We start from the raw sequence: 23405 nt of genomic DNA on the forward strand, positions 1-23405 counted from the left end.
ATGAGGGCCGTCAATTGCCTTAGTCAGAAATTCTCAATTTCTTAAGTCAGTCAGAGAAAGACAAGTATCAGATGATCACACTCATATGTGGAATCTAATGAACAAAATAAACTGATGCACCGAGTGGATCCAGAGGCATGGAAGCATGGAGCAGAATGGGGACTCTCAGAGGGAAGGAGGGGGAGAGTGGGAGGGTGAGTGGTAATCAACCAAAGAGCTTGTATGCATATACTGTATGCATAACCCATGGGCACAGACAATAAGATGCTGAAGGCCTGGGGTGGTGGGTGGCTGCAAGAGGTCAATGGGGGAAAAGAGGGGACATATGTAGTACTTTCATCAATAAAGATGAAAAGAAAATTAAAAAAAAAGAAATTCTCAATTTCAGGGTTGTCTGTTCACATTTAAAAACAGCTGCAGCCCAGAAGCAGCTGGACTGCAAGTGCTGCAGGTCTCTATTTCCCGTCAACACCAAAGTCCTTGCTAACTCGTGTAACGCAAATTAGAAGCTGTGTTCAGCCATGAGTGGTTTTGCAATGTACATGTTAGAAAATCATTTTAGAGCGTCCCTTGCCCATTGTATGAAAAAGATATAAGAACCTAGAAAGCTTATTTCCTTAAGATGATCCCTACAGGATCCCTGCCTTTAGAGCCTCCTGCCTCCTTGCACCTCCAGAATATGTGTCAGTATCGAATGCACCTCTTGTGCAAGATGAAGGGAGGCTTAGCCATTGCCTGTATCGACGACTTGGTCGATTACATGTTGGTTTCCTCTTTGCAGTTGGCTGCTTTCATCTGGCTGAGTTCCTGTAAACTCATCCTGTTTACTGCTGCGTCTGTAAAATACTACGCCACATTTAACATTTAGCAAGAAATAACATGGAGAACTGCCCAGACCTTGAGACCCCTATCCTATGTAACAATTGGACCACAGTTCACTGGTCCTTCCTCCACAGGTCCCATTCATCACTTTCCTTCATGGATTCCATATATTACTACCACCACCTAAAACCAATCTTTAGGCTATTCGGACCCCCTGCTCCTCCTACTTCTAGGTAGAAGAAAAAGTCCTTTCACTTTGGTTAGTACTGAGTAAGTTACAGTTTGATGAAATCAATTCATGAAGAAGCTAAGAGAAAAAGAATTGAGATACAGAAAAATAACAGAGAAACATAGGAAGATAGGGTATCTCAGAGCAAAAATGACATATTTTAAAGTAAAGGGGGTCAAGCTACACATATGCTTGGCTGAAAAAAGTCTTCAGGGCAAACACCCAAGTCTAGAAGCAAACAAGCCATGAGACACATCTGTTATTTTTGTGTTGTCCCCATAGCTAGATAAATTGGGTCACTTGATGGGGATCTCTATCCCTCCGAGAGCCTGTGTTTTTTATTTTTAAATTCTTACCCAAGGATACATTTTTATCGATTTTTTTTTTCTTAGAGATTGGAAGGAAGGGAGAGAGAGAAAGAAACATCGATTGTTTGCTTTCCACAGGCACCCTGACCGGGCTGCCTACGTATGGGCCCTGGCTGGGAATCGAACCCGCAACCTTTTGGTGTAGGGGACGATGCTCCAACCAACTAAGCCACTTAGCCAGGGCCCAGAGCCTGCTTCTTAGTTGTCTTTTGGAGTTTTTGTGCTTATATGTCACCCAGTCCTGAGCTAATCTCTGTGTGTGAGGACACAGTTTCTGATTTCAAAACTTTTTACAAAGCTACAGTAATCAAGTGAATTCCCCTTTAAAATTAGGGTAATGAGTAAAGTATAAACCTTTGGGGGGAAAATCAACATTCAAATGCTGGGAAGACCAAGAACTAACTTCAAATCCAAAAGGTCTAAGGCAGGATTGAAATCAGCACTCCTGAGCCAGGAGCTGGACAGAGCCTGGGCCAGAGATAGAGAGCAATTCAGGGAAAAAGTTAGGAAGGTTATGGACACAGACAACAGTGTGGTAAAGGCCTGGAGGATTGTTTGGGGGGAGCGGGGGGAGGAGGACATCTGTAATAATTTCAGCAATAAAGATAAATAAAAAAGTGGGGAGGGTTCATGGAGGCAGAGTCTTGGTGAAAGAAACTTCATCTCATTTTCATTAATTCATGGTGTGCAGGTATATTGGTCTGGTTTTAGGAACTACCAATGGGGCGGGGTGAAGTTGACTCTTGGTGCTTCGTCTGATAAGTAGTGGTTGGTGTCTAGATCTCTTGTTCCAAATCCCAGGTTGAGAGAAGAAGGGAAGTTTGTCCACCGTGAAAGCATGCTTTCACAATCGATTTATCCAATTACTGGTAAATTCTCCTGCCATTCTGGGTTGCCCTTGCCTTTAATCCAAGTAATTGGTTTGGGCCACTGTCTTATGTGCCATGGGAAGGAAAGCAACCTCCTCCATATTTCTGTGCCTTCCTGACGGAGCCAGAACAAAGCAGCCATAACTTATGCAGCTACCCTGTGTTACTGAAGCAAGTTTGAGTCATTTTTGTTTAATAGCAAATTTTCCATCCTGTTACAATTGCACTGAAGCCAAATAAAGTAACGGAAGGTTTTGGTGTGGGGAGAGGTGGGCTTGGGATGAGTGGATATAAAACTTCAGGAGATTTGGGGGTTGATGGGCTTTTGCCTAGAGCAGTGGGAACGGAGAATATGAGATTAAGGGAGTTTTTCGGCTGGAGGGGGATACGGGAATGGGTTGTGGGAATTAAAAGGAGAGGACAGTTTAAATATATAGTTTTTTAAGTGCTTAAATACAGACACAGAAAAGAGAATTTACCTGATTCCAGCATCCTATATAGCCCCTTTGGGTGAAGCCAATACAAAATGTATAGAAATAAACCAATTATACCCAGATACATTTTGGAAAAGCCATGTTGATTGACATTACATGTGGAAAAGAGGCCAGAAGTTTTTTTTTCTTTATTGATTAAGCTATTACATATGTGTCCTTATCCCCCATTGCCCACTGCCCCCCCCTGCCAGAAGTTTTGTTCAATGCAAATAAATCCTGTATTTTGACTTCCAGAAATGCTGACTACTATATTATTTAATGCAATTATATTAATGCAATTGTAGTCTATTTAACAGTGTAGCCTTTTGTACAATATTTACCATGAGGAGTAAATGAAGCATTTTAAACATTGTAATGAAATAAGTCTATTGGTAAGACAGTCGTTATGAATTGTTTTGGTAGGATAAGTTTTATTTGGTTCTATTTAGACATGGTCAGATTTTATTTTTATGAAGTGAATAATATCTATACTGTTTCTGGTAATTCAAGGGGAAACCTTAATTCTGGTTGATTAATGTTCCTTTCCCCCATTACTCTGTGTAGATGTTCTTGAGAGAACGGTTAAACATAAAAAGCCAACGTGAAAGGAGAGAAGCATTTATTTGAGATCAAAGAAGCTAGGAATCAAAAGTATTCTGATGATGAGGTGAAGGCCAGCGGTGTTTATGAAAAAGGGGAAGGGAAATAATTACATAAATGGGACAAAGGGGTTTCTATTGGTGCTAGTAAGCTAAGGAAAGAATTTCCACAGGTGTAAATAAGCTACGTAGTTCAGCCTCATCGTCAGGATGTTTTACAAACAGTTGTTTGGTATACAACGTTGGCTTGGCCCAGTCCAAAGGTGATGTTACTCATTTCAGACATTCCAAAGGTCTGGGGAGTAAGGTGCTCAAGGCAGTTCCCCTGGGATGGCTGCTCTGACTCCATTTTCAAATGGCTTTGTTTATATTATTTTTCACAGAATAGATATAGGTGTGTTTTTTTAGGTTAAGTTATTAAAGTCAGGAGTCCAGTCTGGGTATAGGTAATGATGTGCTACAGTATAATCATGTGGGAGGATCAAAGGCGGGAATCCTAAGAAACTACCCAGGCCCCACTTCCTCATCCTGGCCTTGCTAAGCCCTCTCATGTTCCCTGAGGGAGGCAGAGCAAACCAGGGTCAGGGACCGCCACAGTTCTGAAGTTACACATCATCCAAGCTCTGGTAGCGCCCTAGATCTGTAGGAATCGAGACCACGGAAGAGCCGGCCCTCCTAACTCCTCTGTGAGGGGGGCCACAAAGCAAGGGCTTCAGACTCTGTCACAAGCCCTCAAAGCCCTAGGCTAGGACAGTTGCTATGTTATTACAGAAAAGCCAAATATCTGTAGCATGGCCAATCTTGTGAGCATTCTGGCAGACAATTTTTTTTAAAATTTAGCCCAGCTGGTGTGGCTCAGTGGTTGAGTGTCGACTATGAACCAAGCGGTCATGGTTCAATTCCCAGTCAGGGCACATGCCCGGGTTGCAGGCTCCATCCCCAGTGTGGACCGTGCAGGAGGCAGCTGGTCAATGATTCTCTCTCTCTCATCATTGATGTTTCTGTCTCTCTCTTCCTCTGCCTTCCTTTCTGAAATCAATAAAAATATTTTTAAATAAATAAATAAATAAAATTTAAAGATATTTCTCTAGATTCAGTTCATTCCAGGCAGAATGTGTCACCTGACCAGGGGAGCAAAGCATGGACGGTGCTAGAATCGCTGGACCCTCCCCAAACAGACTGCCACTGCCAAGTCTCCTGACACTCCCTTCTTGGCACTGTGCCAACCATAGGTGATTTCCAGGACGTAACAGGCTGTGCCAGGAGGCCTTGGGGCCCAGCGGCTTTGTTGGGAGAATAAGGAACCAATCCGGGGCTTCGTTTCCCTCGGTTGTAAAATAAAGGTGTTGGCTTGGTATATATGTAAGATCCTCTACAATTTTTATCTTCTACAAAAGACGCAAAAAGAGAAGCTTCTAAAACAAGCATTTCCATTTATAATATGGAACAAGGGGAGAGAGAATTTGGTGACCAATTTGTATAGCCAAATGGGATAATTATGTCCAAAGTGGATTGTTTGGACTAATTTTCTGTTTGGCTGTCTAGCAGTATCAAAGTAATTACCAACTGCCAATTTTCTCTCGCTTTTCTGTGCAGTTAGCCAATATTTTCCCATTGCAGAAAAATCCTTGCTGCCTTTATCCAGTTCACCTGTGGGTAGCCCATTTTTAAAAGAATGCATATGTGGTAGTTTTGGAGGGTGGGTGTGGGAGGGGAGAGGATTTCCACCGACAGGAAGTAGTCTTGGCCTGTAGCTAACTGTCTAGCTCTGGAACCTTCCACACGATGGCTTTTCCTAAGTGAAATTTAGGACTTGGTGGGTCCGAGCCCCTCTGCTGGCCATGGGACCTCTGTAGACGCTGGGCATTAGAAGAAGATACAAGCGGCCCCAGGAAGATGGCAGAGACTTTATTGCAGACCAAGCAGCCATTGCAAACACAGGAGCCCTCCAGAGCAGCAGCACCTGGCTGGTCCGCAGCACAGTTTTATACTAACTCGGACAAAAGAGGCTTCTTGCAAACAGTGACATCAGTGTCACATAAGACAAAGGTGCGCCTGCACAGTGCGTACAGTAAAACTGCTGTGTCATTGCCTTGGCACATGCATATTGGCGAATGGGCCTTTAACATCCGGCGGACTCTGGTCAGGGTCCCCACAGGCCTGAGACCTGCAAAATGAGCATTGGTCAGCAGTTTCCAAATTTTACTACATTTGGAATTACCTGCAGATCTTGAAAAATCCAAATACTCGGTTACTCCCACCTCCCCATCATTGTGATTTAATTAGTATGAGATGAGGCCTGGGTGTTGAGAATCTTAAACGCCCCCCAGGGGATTCCAATGTGGGACAGGATTTGGGAACCCCCTGCATATGGTTCATATCATGCAAAGTTAGTCATGTGATATGGTTTAGCTTTTCTACAGTGTATTTCTTGCAGTGGTTGGGCCTACAGCAATGTGGTCAAGATTGAAGGCACTTGATTGCACAGTCCGGCTTCTTAATCTAGCTCTGTCTTTTCTGGCTCTGTAAATGGCCTCAGACTGGCCAATTAATTTTGTTTCATTTCCATCTTCTTATTTATATGGTGAAGATAGCATGCCTACCTCATAGGGTGTTCTAAGGATTAGATACATTGGGAAAGTGCTTGGCCAGAGCCTGTTACCCAGAACTTGATACATTCTAGTCATCAATATAGTCTGTCAGAATTTTAAATCTGTTTTTTGTTTATAAGAAAAACATTCTTTGAATTCTTTGAGCCTGAGAAAGTTATTGTAGACTTTTCTTTATTTATCATCTAAAGATTTCATAATGAATGTATATTTCTTTTTTATTAGAAAATTAATTTTTTAAAAAGAAAAAAGACACTTTTCTTTCACTGCTGAGACTCTCCTCCCTCACTCTCCCTTTATTTCTCCTTCTTTCGTTCTTAAAATGGGAGTGATTTTGTGAGGTGCTGTGCAAGAGCAATCACAAACTAGCATCTAATTTAACGATCATTCTAGAATCTTTTACAAGCCTAAGGCAGCAGGAGGTAATGAACAGAACATGGAAGGAGTTTTGTTAACCTCTTAAGTAATAGCAGAGAAACTTTCTAGATTTCCTAATGCTTGACTTAGCTTTTGATTAGATATGCAACTCAAGTCACCTGGATGAGAACACAAGAGAATTTATATGTACTTCTGATGGTTGATTAAATCCCAGTTATGAAGGTCAACAATTTTATTGCTGATCCCTCATAGCAGATCTACCTCTAAAATTATTATGAATAGTGCAGTAATCTTCCTCTACTGTAAAATGGTAAAAGTCGGTTCTCATGTTATTTTCTTTAGATTTTTAAAATATATATATATATATATATATATATTATTGCTGACAGTATTACAGATATCTCCCATTTTCTCCCCCTTTTACTCCCTCCTCCCAGCACCTACCCCTGCTTCCCCACCCCTGCCCAGGTCTTCACCATCATATTGGCCGTGTCCATGGACTATGCATGTAAGTATACTAGAGGCCCGGTGCATGAAATTCGTGCACTGGGGGGGGGGGGGGGAGGGAGTGTCCCTCAGTCCAACCTGCACCATCTCCAATCTGGGACCCCTTGGGGGATGTCCAACTGCCTGTTTAAGCCTGATCCAAACAGGCAGTCGGACATCCCTTTCTCAATCCGGGACTGCTGGCTCCCAACTGCTCGCCTGCCTTCCTGATTGCCCCTAACCACTTCTGCCTGCCAGCCTGATCACCCCCAACCACTCCCCTGCCAGCCTGATCTACACCTAACTGCTCCCTTGCCAGCCGGATGGTCCCCAACTGCCCTCCCCTGACAGCCCAGGCTGCCACTGGGAGGGGATCGCTCCGTGGGGAGTGAATTTGTTTTTGTTTTTTATAAAGGGTCAGGAGGGCCTCTGGGCAGCATTCTATCAGGCCACTTACACTGCTTGCTCTCAGTGGCGGCCCTCCCTGGGACTTGGGGACTCCGGCAGGCCTGAGAGGACTGGGCACCACCATCTTGTGGCTATGGGCACCGCCATTTTGTCGCAGAGTGGCGGTTAATTTGCATATTACTTTTTATTAGATAGGGTAAGTTCTCTTGTCCCCCCAACCCCACATTAGGTATGTCAGTCTGTTTCATGCCTCCATGCTTTGGGTCTTATTTTGTTGGTCAATTCCTTTTGTTCATTAGATTCCGCAAATAAGTGAGATTTTGTGATACTTGTCTTTCTCAATTTGGCTTATTTCACTTAGCATAATATTTTCCAGATTCATCCATACTGTCCCAAAGTGTAAGAGATCCCTCTTTTTTTACAGCTGCATAGTGTTCCATATTGTAAATGTCCCACAGCGTTTTTATCCATTCATCTGCGGATGGGCACTTGGGTTGTTTCCAAATCTTAGCTATTGTAAATAATGCTGCTATGAACATAGGGGTGAATATACTGTTTCTGACTGGCGTTTTGGGGGTTTTAGGATATTTTCGCAGAAGTGGGATTGCTGGGTCAAATGGAAGAAATAATCCAAAAATTTATATGGAACCATAAAAGATCCTGCATAGCTGCAGCAATCTTGAGAAGGAAGAAAGAAATAGGAGGGAGTCACAATATGGATATCAAACTATCCTACAAAGCCATTATAACCAAAATTGCCTGGTACCGGCACAAGAACAGGCATATAGACCAATGGATCAGAACAGAGACCCCAGAATTAAATCACACCATTATGGTCAATTAACATTTGACAAAGGAGGCAAGAACATACAACAGAGTAAAGACAGTCTCTTCAACAAATGGTGCTGGGAAAACTGGACAGACACATGCAAAAAGATGAAACTAGACCACCAACTTACACCACACACAGAATAAACTCAAGGTGGATAAAAGACTGAAATGTAAAGCATGAAACCATAAAAAATCTTAGAAGAAAACATAGTCAGTAAAATCTCAGACATCTCACATAGCAATATGTTTATGGATACATCTCCTAGGGCAAAGGAAACCAAGGAGAAAATAAACAAATGGGACTACATCAAAATAAAAAGCTTCTGCACAGCAAAAGAAACCACCATCAAACTGAAAAGGGAGCCCACTGGATGGGCAAACATATTTGCCAATGATACATCTGATAAAGGGTTAAAATCCAAAATATATAAAGAACTCATACAACTCAACAAAAGGAAGACAAACAATCCAATGAAAAAATGGACAGAAGACCTGAATAGACATTTCTCCAAAGAGGACACACAAATGGCCAAGAGACATATGAAAACAATGCTCAAAGTCACTAATCAGCAGTGAAATGCAAATTAAGACCACAATGAGATATTACCTCACACCTGTCAGAATGGCTATCATAAAAATCAACAAGTGCTGGTGAGGATGTGGAGCAAAGGGAACACTAGTTCACTGCTGGTGGGAATGCAGATTGGTGCTTCCACCATGGAAAACAGTATGGAGTTTCTTTAATTTTTAAAAATTATTAAACCAATGTCAAAATGAAATCACATATGCTTATCCCACCTTGAGCAAAATGCAGATATTTTGAGTGTGAGGTGACATAGAGGGATAGGTGTGCCGATTTGGAAGAATTTTAGGCAACTGTGTACCAAACTCTATGCTGCAGCATCTCTACTGGGCTGCCTTAGTGCTGAACCAAATGATGAAATACTGGCCCCACCAGCCTGCAGGACTCCTACCATCATTGGGTTTGTTGCCTCTGATTGACAGTGAGTGGCCTTGACAGCTCACCCCTGCATGCCATGAAAATATTATCATTTTTCATGTGTGTCATAATGTGAAAAAGATGGGAAGCACTGCTTACAACACTATTTCTTTCAGTGTATTTTTTTATTATCATAATCAAAGTTTCTTTGGGTATAACTTGAATAATTTTAATATTTGAAGAACAAAAATGAAGAATTCCTGACCGTTTCAAAAAGTCATCCAATTTTAACACATTCTTTTTAATTATGAAGGAAAATAAAATTAGAGTTTGCTGTCCAAATTATGTAATAGAGATGATTCTGCAGTACATTATAATATCAAAAAACCTGGGTTTTCTCAGTTTGGGAGAGTCATTATTATGGTAATGGGTAAATGATTTATTTAGGTTAAAAAAAAATCCCATTTCAGGATATCTTTGTAAAAATATAATATCACTTCACTCATGGACTTGGGACCACTTAGTATGTTTCTAAGTGCTACAAATAATGACTTCTGCACCAAAAAATAAATCATACCCTTCTTTTTCTTTCCTAGGTTTATGTATTGTTAGGTTTCACTTGACCTTGACTTCAACCTTGAACATAAATTGGGAGGAAGAAATATGTTTAAGGTTGAGACTGAAATAAGTAGTGTAGAATTCTAAATCATGGTTAAAGTAAAATAATTCAATGGTGTGGGGACAGAATGTGGTATAAATAGAAAGACTATGGAAAGATTGTCCAGAAGCCAGAATTTGGGTTCAAATGCTAAAATTTTAGAACTGGAAACAACCTTAGAAATTTTAAATGAGAAAACTAAAGACCATAAAAGATTATAGATTATCGTTCAAGAATAGAGCTAAATTGTGTGTTTTAGCAATACTACCTTTCCCAGACAAATTTCCCCACCCTCAGAGCTGGATAAGTCTCCAATATCAATCCTGCTACTGACATGGGATTTCAGAGAGACATCTGGAAACAGCAATGTTCCAATTTGGCACAAAAGCGCCTACTATTCCAAACATTTCCTCTAGTGGCCTATAACCACTGCCCCACCTAGTCTCCATCTCCTTCCCTGACCTTCTCTTCCAAAAATACTTGTCTTCTTGTACTTTTAAAGATATAGATTGCTTCCTTCTAAAAATTAAAAACTTTTTCAAATTAAATCTTTATTGTTGAAAGTATTATATATGACCCCTTTTGACCCCTCCTAGCCTGCCCCTGCCCCAGGCTTCACCACCCTATTGTCTGTGACCATGGGTTATGCATATGTGCATACAAGTTCTTTGGTTGATCTCTTCCCTCCCACCCATTCTCCCCGCCTTCCCTCTGAGATTCCAAGGTCCGTTCTGTGCTTCAATGTCTCTGGATCTATTTTGTTCATCAGTTTATTTTGTTCCTTAGATTCCACATATGAGTGAGATCATGTGATACTTATCTTTCTCTGACTGGCTTATTTCACTTAGCGTAATAATCTCCAGGTCCCTCCATACTGTCTCAAAGGGTAAGAGATCCTTCATTTTACTGCTGCATCGTATTTCATGGTGTAAATGGACCACAGCTTTTTTATGCACTCATCTACTGATGGGCACTGGGGCTGTTTCCAGATCTGAGCTATAAATAAGATTAAACACTTTTGAAGTAAGACCTGAGTCTTCATCTTTGTATTTTAGGACAACATAATTCGTTGAGCTGACTAGTTAGTTATTAAATATTTGTTAAATGAACAAAAATGCCTAAGAGAAAATATCTGAAATCAATCCTAATGTAGGAAAAATCCAAAACAACCAAGTTAACATATATTATCTCACTGGGCCAGAGGAAAATTGTAGTTACAAACATCTACAGACTGGGTCTCTGCCAGGACCATCAGGATTCGATCTCCAACCTCCCTGAAGCATTAGCTGTTACCCTGTCATCTGCAAGTACACATGGGTTCCAGAGCCACCTGAGTAAGAGTATCCCAGCCCTTGCCATCTTGTTCATGACAACAGCTAGCAGACATTAAGTCTTGCTTTAATTCTTTCTTTCTCCTCAACATTGACCCCTCTTCGTAGGTATTTTGGTTTATCCTCACTGTAAAAGTAGGTTAAAGATGATGGATTGACCAGGCACATTTATCTCCCTCCTTAGACTACATTAAAATGATGGTAAAGGGGGAAAGAATACTCAAAGGAAAAAAAAAAAAAAAAAAGCAGGACAGAGGCATCAGTGGCAGGGAAATGTTGGTAGAGGTTTAGCAGAGGGAAAGCAGGGTGCAGTGGTAACTGAATTAAGGGCAGAGGAAACTGTTTAGGGGAGGAGAGTGCACGTTTGTCCCAAAGAACTGCCACGAGGCCAAAGGCCATTGAAGATGGGAAAGTGTGTTGGCAAAGAGAGAGATGGATTGAAAGTCTGTGGACTAAAGAGTGGGTCACCTCTCCTTCCAACAACAAAGAATTATTTAAAAAAAAATAGAAAAGAAATGGTATAGAATGAATGATTCTTATTGAGATCACATAACATATACACAAAACCTAGTCATTACAGAAGTTATGGACTGTGGGCCAAAAATATTGTATGTTTTTTGTTTCTTTGTTTTTATTTTAGTCCTCTCTAATTACATTTTATTTTTTATTTTCTTTTTGTTTTTAATCTTTATTGTCAAAAGTATTACCTATGTCCCCTTCCCCCTCACCCCCATTTACCCCCTCTAGCCCGCCCCTGCCCTCCACCCCAGGCCCTCACTGCCCCACTGTCTGTGTTCATGGGCCATGCATATATGCATACAAGGTCCTTGGTAAAAAAAACAACCAAAAAAAAAAAAAAAAAAAAAACCACCCCAAACAAACAAACAAAAAAACCTACTGCTCTATTCCACTCAGTGGTGACCCACTTCAGATCACTATAACAAACAAGAGCAATCCTCTCTCCCAACAGTCTGAAGGAAAAAAAAAATCCCAAGACTGCGTCCTGTTAATACTTGGGTTACTTGTTATTTCTGAACCGATCATGGCGGCCAAAGGGAATTAATGCTCTGCTAACCAGACCTGGGTTATAGGGTTGGGTCAGGGATGATTCCACAAGAAAAAGAATGAGCTGTGTTATAAGAAAAGGAGAAGTGTGTTCAGGGGAAGCAATGGCCTTAACTCTATTATCACTGCTAGTACAGAGTTGAATGGGGCCTCATAATAGCCACTAGTCTGGCTCCTGGTGACTTGATATGAGCCAGAACCAGTCCCTGGGCCAACCAACGGGGACCAGGTTTGCACATGGTACACAATAAGAGATAATGAACTATATCTGACTGCTTTCCTCAGGAGTCAGTGACCAGAAAACATTAGTCATAGAAACTTTTCTGCTTTCTAATACCTCCTTAATAGACTACTTTAGAACTGTCACCATTGTTAGAAAATTTCCCTTTGTGCTGTTAATTTGATCTAATCCTTTGATTCTGTCCCCAGTATCTCTGAATGTAACCGGATATAATTCTCTGTGTAATATAAATTCTTATGCTTGAAGATAATTGTAAAATGTTCTCCCTAGATGAATGACTTTCATCTTTAACCACAATATTTTGTTTTCCAAACCTTTAATCATCTTTGTGGGTCTCCTCTGAACTGCCTCCAGATTTTCTGCATTTGTCTCAAGCTCTAGAGTCAAATACCGAATGTAATAATCTAGGGATCCCCACAACAAAGTAAAGGCAGTTGCTCAGCGAAACAGAAGGAATATTTTAGTTTTTCATAGTACTTCATAGTCTTAAAAAGACCTTCCCAGGCCTTATTATGTTATTTGAGGTATAAGCATTGCTTTATCCTCCTCCTAAACTTCTGATGGTTGATGTGGGTATATATGGAGTCAGGTCCAGATTGGGAAAGCTCAGTGCTTCACTTTGGGGTCAGTTTGAAGTCCAAGGTGGTTCTGAGGCTGTGTCAGAAATTCGTGTCCTTATTCTTCCCTTGGGCCAGAAATAATCTTTAGGAGAAGATAAATCGCAGGGCGTTCCATGGTCTGAACCAACACTGTCCAATAGAACATTCAATCATGATGGAAATGTTCCATATCTGTGCTGTCCATTATGGTGCTACTAGTCACAGGTGGCTGGCTAGTGAGTACCAGATATGTGGCTGGTATAACTGAAAAATAGTATTTTTACTTAAAAAAAAAAACTTTATTTAAATTCAAATTTCAGTAGTTATGTGTGGCTAGCGGCACAAGCTCTTGACCGTCCCTAAGTCTGGGTCTAAGCTGATTTGGTTTCTGAAACACAGCAATAAGGTACTTTGGTCCATCTTTACATTCTAGGAAGAAGTTGATGGGTGAGATGCATTTAGTACAATCCCATTGTTGTCCCATCATATTCTTTTTGATGCTTCTCAGTATTATTTAATTAAATGTATTTGTCCTTAGGAATGCTAGCACTGTGTGACTAATTAATGGTTTTCTACAGAAATAGATTAATAGATACTTAGCTCTTTGCCTGGGACAGTAGATATGTTCTCACATAAATTTACATGGACACAAAACCAAAAGTACCTAGATCAGTGGTCCGCAAACTCATTAGTCAACAGAGCCAAATATCAACAGTACAATGATTGAAATTTCTTTTCCGAGTCAAATTTTTTAAACTTAAACTTCTCCTAATGCCACTTCTTCAAAATAGACTCACCCAGGCCGTGGTATATTGTGGAAGAGCCACACTCAAGGGGCCAAAGAGCTGCATGTGGCTCGCGAGCCGCAATTTGCCGACCATTGACCTAGATGGTATATAAGCACGTTTTGGTGAAGAAAATAGGTCTTAAGAGAGCCTGTGTTCTAACTACCCATCTGAGACTAAGACCAACACTGCTAAGCCATAGACAGTGCAGCATTTAATTTACACATTATGCATTTACTGGCATGAAATGTTATATTAAAGAATACACATAGTATGAAGCTTGACCAATTCAATTCAATTCAACTTCTACCATATATTTGGGCTCCATTATTACTGAGTTTAGTGTTTAAAGCATTAAAAGGCAGAAGCAGTTAATAGACCAGCAAGGAAGTGAGTGAAGAGTAACTCCTCTATTCCTACAGATATACACTCCTAAATGTTAAATTTGTAGAGCGTTTTGGCCTTGTGTGCCTCTCTCCTACCCAGGGGCCTTTGATAATCATAAGTAAACATAGTTTTATTTTCTTTTAAAAGTAAAGAAATTTCATTTATAAATATGTTTGTTGTACTCTGGCCAGTGTGGCTCAGTTGGTTGGAGCATGGTCCGGTGCACTAGAAGGTGGCATGTTTAATTCCCTGTCAGGGCTCATGCCAGGATTCGATCCCAGGTCTGGCCATGTGTGAAAGGCAGCGAATGGGTGTTTCTATTTCACATTAGTCTCTTTCTCTCTCCTCTCCTCTCCTCTCCTCTCCTCTCCTCTCCTCTCCTCTCCTCTCCTCTCCTCTCCTCTCCTCTCCTCTCTTCTCCTCTCCTCTCCTCTCCTCTTTCTCTCTCTCCCAACCCTCTCTGAAAATCAATGAACATATTCTCGGATGAGAATCCTATATAATAAAAGGGTAATATGCAAATCGACCTAATGGCAGAATGACCAGTTGCTATGACACGCATTGACCACCAGGGAGCAGATGCTTAATGCAGGAGCAGCCTCCTGGTGGTCAGTGCGCTCCCCACAGGGGGAGCACTGCTCAGCCAGAAGCTGGGCTCACGGCTGGTGACCCCAGCGGTGGTGGCAGGAGTCTCCCCACCTCCACAGCAGCGCTAAGGACATTTCCCGGAGGACTCCCAGATTGCGAGAGGGCGCAGGTCAGGCTGAGGGGACCCCCTTTTTCCCCTGCAAGTGCACATCATGCACTGGGCCTCTAGTAAGTTTATAATTCTTTACCTCTTTTGGCCTCATGTGTTCCTCCTTCGGCAACCCTAACAATAATGAACATGTGCACATATGGGTAGAGTGAGGCTTTTTTAACACTGGGATCATTTTATATCTACCTCTGCATTGTTACATCCTCATGTAGGTGGAAATGTAACAGAAACTGACATGCTTTTAATTCTGCTGTTAATGACTGAATAATATTCCATGGCATGAGTATAACAGAGTATTTTGAATCATTACCCTAATGATGAACATTCTCTTTGTTTCTAAGTTTGTAAAAGCACAGACAGTGCTGTGATGAACATCCCACTATGACAGTGAATTTCTAACAGTCTCTGATGAACTTCAGTTTTTGTTTTATATATTTGAACTAGAGGCCCGGTGCACGAAATTCGTGCACGGGGGGGGGGGGGGGGGCGGGTGTCCCTCAGCCCAGCCTGCGCCCTCTCCAATCTGGTACCCCTCCAGGGATGTCTGACTGCCTGTTTAGGCCCGATCCAGGTAGAATCGGGCCTAAACGGGCAGTGGACATCCCTCTCACAATCCAGAACTGCTGGTTCCCAACTGCTCGCCTGCCTGCCTTTCTGATTGCCCCTAACCACTTCTGCCTGCCAGCCTGATCACCCCCTAACCACTCCCCTGCCAGCTAGATTGATGCCTAACTGCTCCCCTGCCATCCTGTTTGCCCCTAACTGCCCTCCCCTGCAGGCCTGGTCCCTCCCAACTGCTCTCCCCTGCAGGCCTGGGTCCCTCCCAACTGCCTGGTCACTTCCAGCTTCCGTCCTCTGCTGGCTTGGTCACCCCTAACTGCCCTCCCCTGCAGGCTTGATCGCCCCCAACTGCCCTCCCTTGCAGGCCTGGTCCCTCCCAACTGCCCTCCCCTCCTGGCTTGATCACCCACAACTGCCCTCCCTTGCAGGCCTGGTCCCTCCCAACTGCCCTCCCCTGCTGGCCATCTTGTGGTGGCCATCTTGTGTCCACATGGGGGCAGGATCTTTGACCACATGGGGGCAGCCATCTTGTGTGTTGGAGTGATGGTCAATTCGCATATTACTCTTTTATTAGATAGGATAGAGGCCTGGTACAAGGGTGGGGGCCAGCTGGTTTGCCCTGAAGGGTGTCCCAGATCAGGGTGGGGGTTCCCCTGGGGCTTGAGGCGGCCTGGGCAAAGGGCCTGTGGTGGTTTGCAGGCTGGCCATGCCCCCTGGCGACCCAAGCGGAGGCCCTGGTATCTGGGGTTTATTTATCTTCTACAATTGAAACTTTGTAGCCTGGAGTGGAGCCAAGCCTTCTGCTTGCTCCGTGGCGGCAGCCATTTTTTTTTTTTTGATTTATGTATCTTCTATAATTGAAACTTTGTAGCCTTAAACAGAGGCCTGGGCTGGCCAGGGTGTGCAGAAAGCTTGGCTTCCTCCATCGCCGGGGACAACCCTATCCTCCTGCTCTTTCCAGCTCCGTGGCTGCCGCCATTTCTGTTTGGATTTATGTATCTTCTATCATTGAAACTTTGCAGCCTTGAGTGGAGGCCTAGGCCAGCAAGGACAGGAGGAAAGCTTGGCTTCCTCCATTGCCGGGGAAACCCAAGCCTCCCTCCTGCTCTCTGTGGCCTTAGCCATCTTGGTTGGGTTTATTTGCATATTCGCTCCTGATTGGCTTATGGGCGTGGCTTGCGGGTGTAGCGGAGTGATGGTTAATTTTACTCTTTTCTTATATAGGATGTTGTATTTTAGGAACAAATTATATAATACTGTCACAAATTATTTTATGGTTTTTATATAATTATTTTATAGTTTCAAATTATTTTAGTTTTTATATAATTTTCTGCTAGCAACTATTGCCATGTTCGAGATTTTCTGTCAGTTAGTGTTTCTTTGTAAGTGACCTTTCTTTCTACTAGCTTTGAAGATTTTCTATTTCTCCTTGATGGATCTGCAGTTACATTAGAAAGTGTGCAGGCATTGATTTATTTTTATTTGTACTTGGACACTCAGATAGTACTTTTAATCTGACTTATGCTTTTCCTCAGTTTAGGAAAAATTCTTAGCCATCTCTTCACATATTACTTCTCTGCTCTTTTCTTTTCTTCTTTCATAACATCTATCAGAGTTTGGAGCTTTTCTTAGTTTACCCAACCCTTTCTAATACAGCCTGGAAATCCTCAGAAATCTGGATTTCCTTGTTAATGGGGCACTTTCTATTCCAAGTCTTTCTACTGAATCATTATGTAGCTCATTTTTTACAAATCTAAAATGTTTATCAAGGTTAAAAATTGAAATTCATCACATAAATTAATCAAGCACTTTTCAATTCAATTCACAAATCTACAATATTTCTTACAATATTTTATGCTCATATATTGCAAATGTTTGCTGCTGTCACTTTTATGCAAATGTTACTTAATTCTCTATGGTAGTTCTGCCTTCTAGTAACATCACTTAATTTTTTAACTATTATGATTTAGTAATAACAAATGACCATTTTGCTCATTACACACAAATATCTCTCAACATTTTTTTGCAGCCAGATTAGAACTATATTCCAAGTAATAGGATTATGTTGCCTCCCATGAGAAGTAATAGATTTTGGATCTAACCTTGACAAGGTTCAAGTAATGAAGGCACAATAAAAATAATGTAGTGAGAGGCTGTAGCTTGAGAAACCCATGTTAACTCAAGGGTTCCTTTAATTATCTCAGCACTGAGATGAAAAGCCATTCAGGAGATTGTTTTCTACTTGGCTTTGGTGGCAAGAGTCTATATTACCCTTTCTCATGAGAATGATGACAAACTTAATACAGTTTGAGAAATCTAGTCAATTTGCTTCAAAAGCTGTTCAACTTTCCCCCCTGGTCGGGTTACTCAGTTGCTTAGAGCGTTGTCCCAGTACACCAAGGTTGTTTGTTCGATCCCTGGTCAGGACACATATAAGAATCAACAAATAAATGCATAAATAAGTGGAAAATCAAGCTAATTCTCTAGCTCTCTTCCTTCCTCTCTCTCTCTCTAAAACAAAGAAAAAGGAAAAGAAAATCAATCAACCAATAAATAATTTTTTTTAAATGTTCAACTCTCCAGGGTTTTTGGAAGACATTACTTGGATTTTGAAGAGCAAACTAACTAGAATGGGATATCTCAGTGTTTAATCATTGCCCAGGTTATTGAACATCTGAAAGCTCAGTTTCCTACTGTTTGCAATAGTTATTGAGAGCTACTGCTTTCTGATAATTTCCTACAATCATTCTTGTGAATCAAAGGTTTTATATATATAAAAACAGATGACAAACTTTTCTCTACCTTTTTGAGCTTATAAAAAGAGCCATTTTGAAAGCCTGAAACACAAATAAACATGTTAATAAAGGATACTCAGCAAAATGGAAGATTCTATCAGTATAGTCATTCTCTATATAGTAATACTCAATAAAAGGAAAGCATTTGTCAAAAAATTACTTAAGTCATGCAAAAAGTTTGGTTAACAATTTAACCAAATGACTAGGTGCCTCAGAGGTCTGAGTTTCCTAGGAATTTTGTTGAGGAAAGGAAGAGAAATCAGAAGGGCTCTGTGCTAATTTAGTTTTCTATTCTTCGCAGTGTATTTCTTAATTCACCATCAATTGTCACAAAGGTATTAATGGATACCAATAGCAAGCACATGGTAATAATAACACAACACATTTATATGGTATTTTTCTCTAGGAAAATGATTTATCCACACAATGATATTGTATTGTAAAGGAAGCGATTTTCTCTTCCTTGGTGGAAATGTCTATTATTGATACTGTATGTTTGAAACCAGGTTTCCCAAAGTAAAATATATTGTGCTACTGATAGAAAACACTATGATTTTGAAAGTTACTACATGAATAATTATTTAAGTGGTAATTAAATAAAGAATAGTACGTAAGGGCCATATATGAATGACTAAAGTTTGAGAAACTCTGGCTTAAGGTATTTTTAAATAATCACAGATGATTCCTGTAGAGGAAGGAGAGACCACACTGGACTTTAGTTGGAAATTTAAAAATAATAGGTTTTGAAGGAGGTGAAAGAGAGATGCATTAGGTATGCTGGCAGAGGGTTAGCCAAATAGGAGCAGGCTTCTTTTACACAACATCCTCTCTTGAAGCCACTGGCTTATGGTAAAATTAAGTCCCAAGCTCATTTGGAACAAAGAGCAAGAAGCACAGTTCACCTAAGAGTTGAGTCAGTTTGAACCTCAACGTTCAGTTAGGTTAACAAGACAGGAAAATGTGTCCAGAAAGAGAGCAAAGACTCCCAGAGCTGGGTATGGAGACCTCCAAATAGGTCAACAAAAGGCCTGAAGTTTCAGTGCCAGGGACGAACACCCAAAAGGAGTTTCTGGTAAGCATAAAAGAAAATGCCTTTCTCTCTCAGGGATCTATAGTGATGTCAGGACCGAAGAGGAGTGGCTTACCAAGGGTTGGGGCAGCTCCCCACCCCACGCTATCATGGTGTGGGATTGCTGCTGTACGATGATACTATAAAGCAGACCAAATTTTAATGGCTTTCACTATTGTTTTTAAATTCTCTATAAACCGTGGTCTCCCCGAATGGAAGGCTGTCACCACCCATTTGAATACAGACCTGCAGAGTATTTAGTGTGACCACGGAACAGCAGGATAAGATGTCTAGGTCTGTGGACATTTGACCTCATGTCTAGAAGGCCAAGTGGAAGGTCAGATCTCTTTGGAAGAGATCTATGTGGAGTGCAGCCTGAGTAACTTGTGTTCCTATTCAGTCCAGGTAAACAAGGAAGTCTTGTTTCCAGGAGGACAACTAGAAGGATTATCAGACAATAGCTGATGAGGAGTTTGAAGCGGGAAGAATCAGAGAGATAAGTAAGTGGGCACAATAAATGAGGTCTATGCCAAAGTCCAGGAAGACATAGAAGGAGATAATGAGTGTTGCTGAGCCTCCCACAGTTCTCTGGATTTAGCTTTGATATGCATTGTCCTACTCTTGATTGTGAGACCCAGAAGCAGAAGCTGCAGCATCCTACTTCACAGCGAAGACTCAGAGGCCCTGTGATAGTTGGCACTGCTCCAGCTCCTTCCCTGCCCCCAGTTCGGAGTAGGCCCACATGACACCGAGTAGAGGTAGAACCTTTCTTTACGATTAAGGAAGACTGAATTTTACTTTCCCCTTTAGCCAGGCAAGTTTATCAGAAATTATACTGGAGTAATTTTGTGCAGAGAACAAAAGTGATTGTTAGATCCCCGAGCAAGAACGATGGGCCAGGTACAGAATCTCCCCAGGGCAGGAAGCCCTGGATGCCCAGCAAGGGGCAAAACTGGGAAAACAGGAACCTCGCCCCAGGGTAACCCATCCTCCCCTAGCTTATCACTGGTCATGCGGTTTGGACCCCTGATCTTTTATGTCACTGGTCAGGTGGTTTAAAGCCCCTGACCTTTCCCTCCCTGAAGATAACATCTAGGCCTCAGTTGTGTTTCAGCTCCCGGCCCAGAAAAGCAGCAAAACCAGACAGGTGACACGTGGCTGCCTCAGGACCAGCTGCACTGACTAATGACCCCCTGCCCTGGCACCACCCTGAAAGAGCACACCTGGAAAGCTGAGGGATACTCTATTGAGACCCTTCCCTGAGCCCTCCCCTAAGATTTCCACCTGCAAGAAAAAGATAAATGTGCTCAGGACAGAGAACCCAGTGTGTGCTCTCCCTCCAAGGAGCTCGCCTCTGCCATTCCCTTCCCCCTCTCCTTTCCCCATAGGCACATATCCCCCAACCTCCAAGGGACCCCACGAGCCTTCAACCAGCGGAGCAATAGGCAGAGGCAGCTTGTCCCAGGCTTACCCCCTGAACCTGTCTTCAAGGCCCCCTTTTCTCTGTGTAGCCCTTCCCTTTGGATATCCCCATCTCCCATCCCCTTTCTCTTTAAATAAATTCAATTTTCTTTAATCATCATCTGAGATGGCTATTTACCCAGCGCGCACAACACCCACTTTAACCTTTCCGTGAGTTTAGTACAGACGACTGGGCAGACAATATGAGAGAGTGTAGTCCAGCAATGGGAAGTGACTTCAGAGAGAATAGCCATGCCGTCCCCCACAGTCGTGCATGTGCTGACTGCTCCCTGGATACGGACTAGCAAGGCAGCATGAGTGTGGAATTCTTAATGATATAAAATGGTGTTCTAGGTTAAAATGTTCAGAAACAAACCAATAAGCCGTTTTCCTCTCTATTAGGTGTTCTGTATAAAGGATAATGCATGGCGTTTGGTTTTTGCTTCCTTTAGTTCCCTGGTTGCCTTACAAATACATGATTTGTGTTGTGGTGGGGGTAGAGGAGATGGTGTGGGTGGAGCGGCGAAGGAGAAAAGAGGATAATGACCACAGCAGCTGTTCACTTAAGTGCATTGCTGGCATTCCCACTGATGAACATCTTAAGTGGTCATCTGAGCGTTCTGTATCTGCTGGCTTTGTTAACACTCGCTTCTTGTAGAGATAACGTTTATTTTCTGTGTTGGCAGCTGTCTGCAGTATTCATTTACCTTCCTGATCCTGGTTTTCAGTTTTTCCTGATTGTCTGATGACTGAAAAAGTGAAATGATCTTCAAATTACAATTTACATCAACTGCATGGGTCATGTGAGAGTAAAAACACACACAAATCTTTTGCTGCACTTTCTTGAGTCCTAAACTTGACTGGTGCTTGCCCCTCTATTTTATAGCCACGGGAAACTTACACACTTTACAAGCAGCCTATTCTTCCCCTTAATCCTGTATGTTCCCTGGAATTTTAGCTGCTTTGACTTTTAGTTCCTTTAATCTGGTGTTATTGCTTCTTTTTAAAAAAACATATATTTATATTGATTTCAGAGAGCAAGGGAGAGGAAGACAGATAGAAACATCAATGATGAGAGAGAATCATTGATCAGCTGCCTCATGCATGCCCCCTACTGGGGATCCAGCCTACAACCTGGGCAGTGCCCTTGACGGGAATTGAACCTGGGACCCTTCAGTTCACAGGTTAATGCTCTCTCCACTGAGCCAAACCAGCTAAGGCATGTTATTGCTTCTTGACACCTGTTCCTGTCCTCCACCCAGTTACCCCCTGAAAAGTGGCAAATCCTTCCTCTTAGGTGATTAATTAGGCCTAGGTAGGAAGAAGAAAGCCACACAACGTTCCTCTTTTTTGAAAAGGTGAGATGACAAATGTAAACCATCAGTCAATCAGAGTAAGGTTGGACTGAATAATAACCAATGTCTCTTGTCAATCCAGAGAAAATGTCTGTCAAGCCCCATATGTTTGAAACTTGAAGACTGTCTTTTTCACTTCTCAGCTGTTAACATAAAAAACCATTGAAACCTGTAAAGAATTTTTGTGAGTTTATTTGAGCCAAACTGTCAACATATGCCGGGAAGCAGAACCTCAACGAATTGAGATAATGCTCCGGAGTATGACGGGTTACATTGCATTTATACATTGCCATCAAAGGAGGGAGATAGGTGGGTTACATGAAATTCATTGGTGATAGATTAAGGAGGTGGGATAAAGCAAAGCGGTGGGAAACCCCTGGGATTGGATAAAAAGTAAAATGATGGACACATACTTAGGTGAGTGCAGGAACAATTAACATGATAATGAAGGAATTTGTGGTATCTGTCCTGGCACCCACCACATTTGGTTGTGCCCCAGGAGCTCCAGAAAAAGGGAAGTTACAAGTTACCCAGACATCTCATAGATATGCTATCTTAGAGGCAAAAGGCAAATGGGCTCAGTAAAGATCTAAGTTGATCTTTGTCAGAGAAGATACTGGCCTAGGATGTAACTGCCCACCATAACTGCGTTTAGTTAAATTTTTAATTTCAGACCATCTTTTGTGGTTACTTTAGGTCTCTGAGTCTGCAAGACTGCCATGCAGGCCTCCCCTGAGCTTGTCAGGTCAGCATGTGGCCCCTTTCATCCACACAGCCATCTCATGTATCACTATCCTCATGTAAACTGTCATTGAAAGCTGTTGAAATTGTGGAACCTAAACACATTATGATCTTCAGTCTGAGAATAATCAGCGAAAGGCCTCGTGAGATACTGCAGCATAATGGGCTCCACAGTGAGGGAATATGATCCCTTTGGAGGTAGTAAGTCTCCCATTATAGGAGTTATTCCAGCGTAGTCTGGGATGTTGAAGATATCAAGTAAAGCCTGCACTATTATATTCGTTTTCTAGGACTGCTGCAACGAGGTACCACAAACACAGTGGCTTAAAACCACAGAAATGTATTCTCTCACAGTCCTGAAGGCCCAAGTGCGCAGTCAAAGGTGTCTGCAGGACCACGCTTCCTCTGAGAGACGGGACAGATTCCTCCCGTGCTTCTTCCCAGCTTCTGGCGGTGGCTGTCAGGCCTTGGCTTTCCTTGACTGGTAGCTGCATGACTCCAGTCTCTGCCTCTTTCATCTCATGGAGTTCTCCCTGTGTGTCTGTGTTTCTGTCTTGTTTCTTCTTTTTAATCCTCACCCAAGGATAT

The sequence above is a fragment of the Plecotus auritus genome (genome assembly GCF_963455305.1).
Source record: "Plecotus auritus genome assembly, chromosome: 4".
NCBI classification, from domain to species: Eukaryota; Metazoa; Chordata; class Mammalia; order Chiroptera; family Vespertilionidae; genus Plecotus; species Plecotus auritus.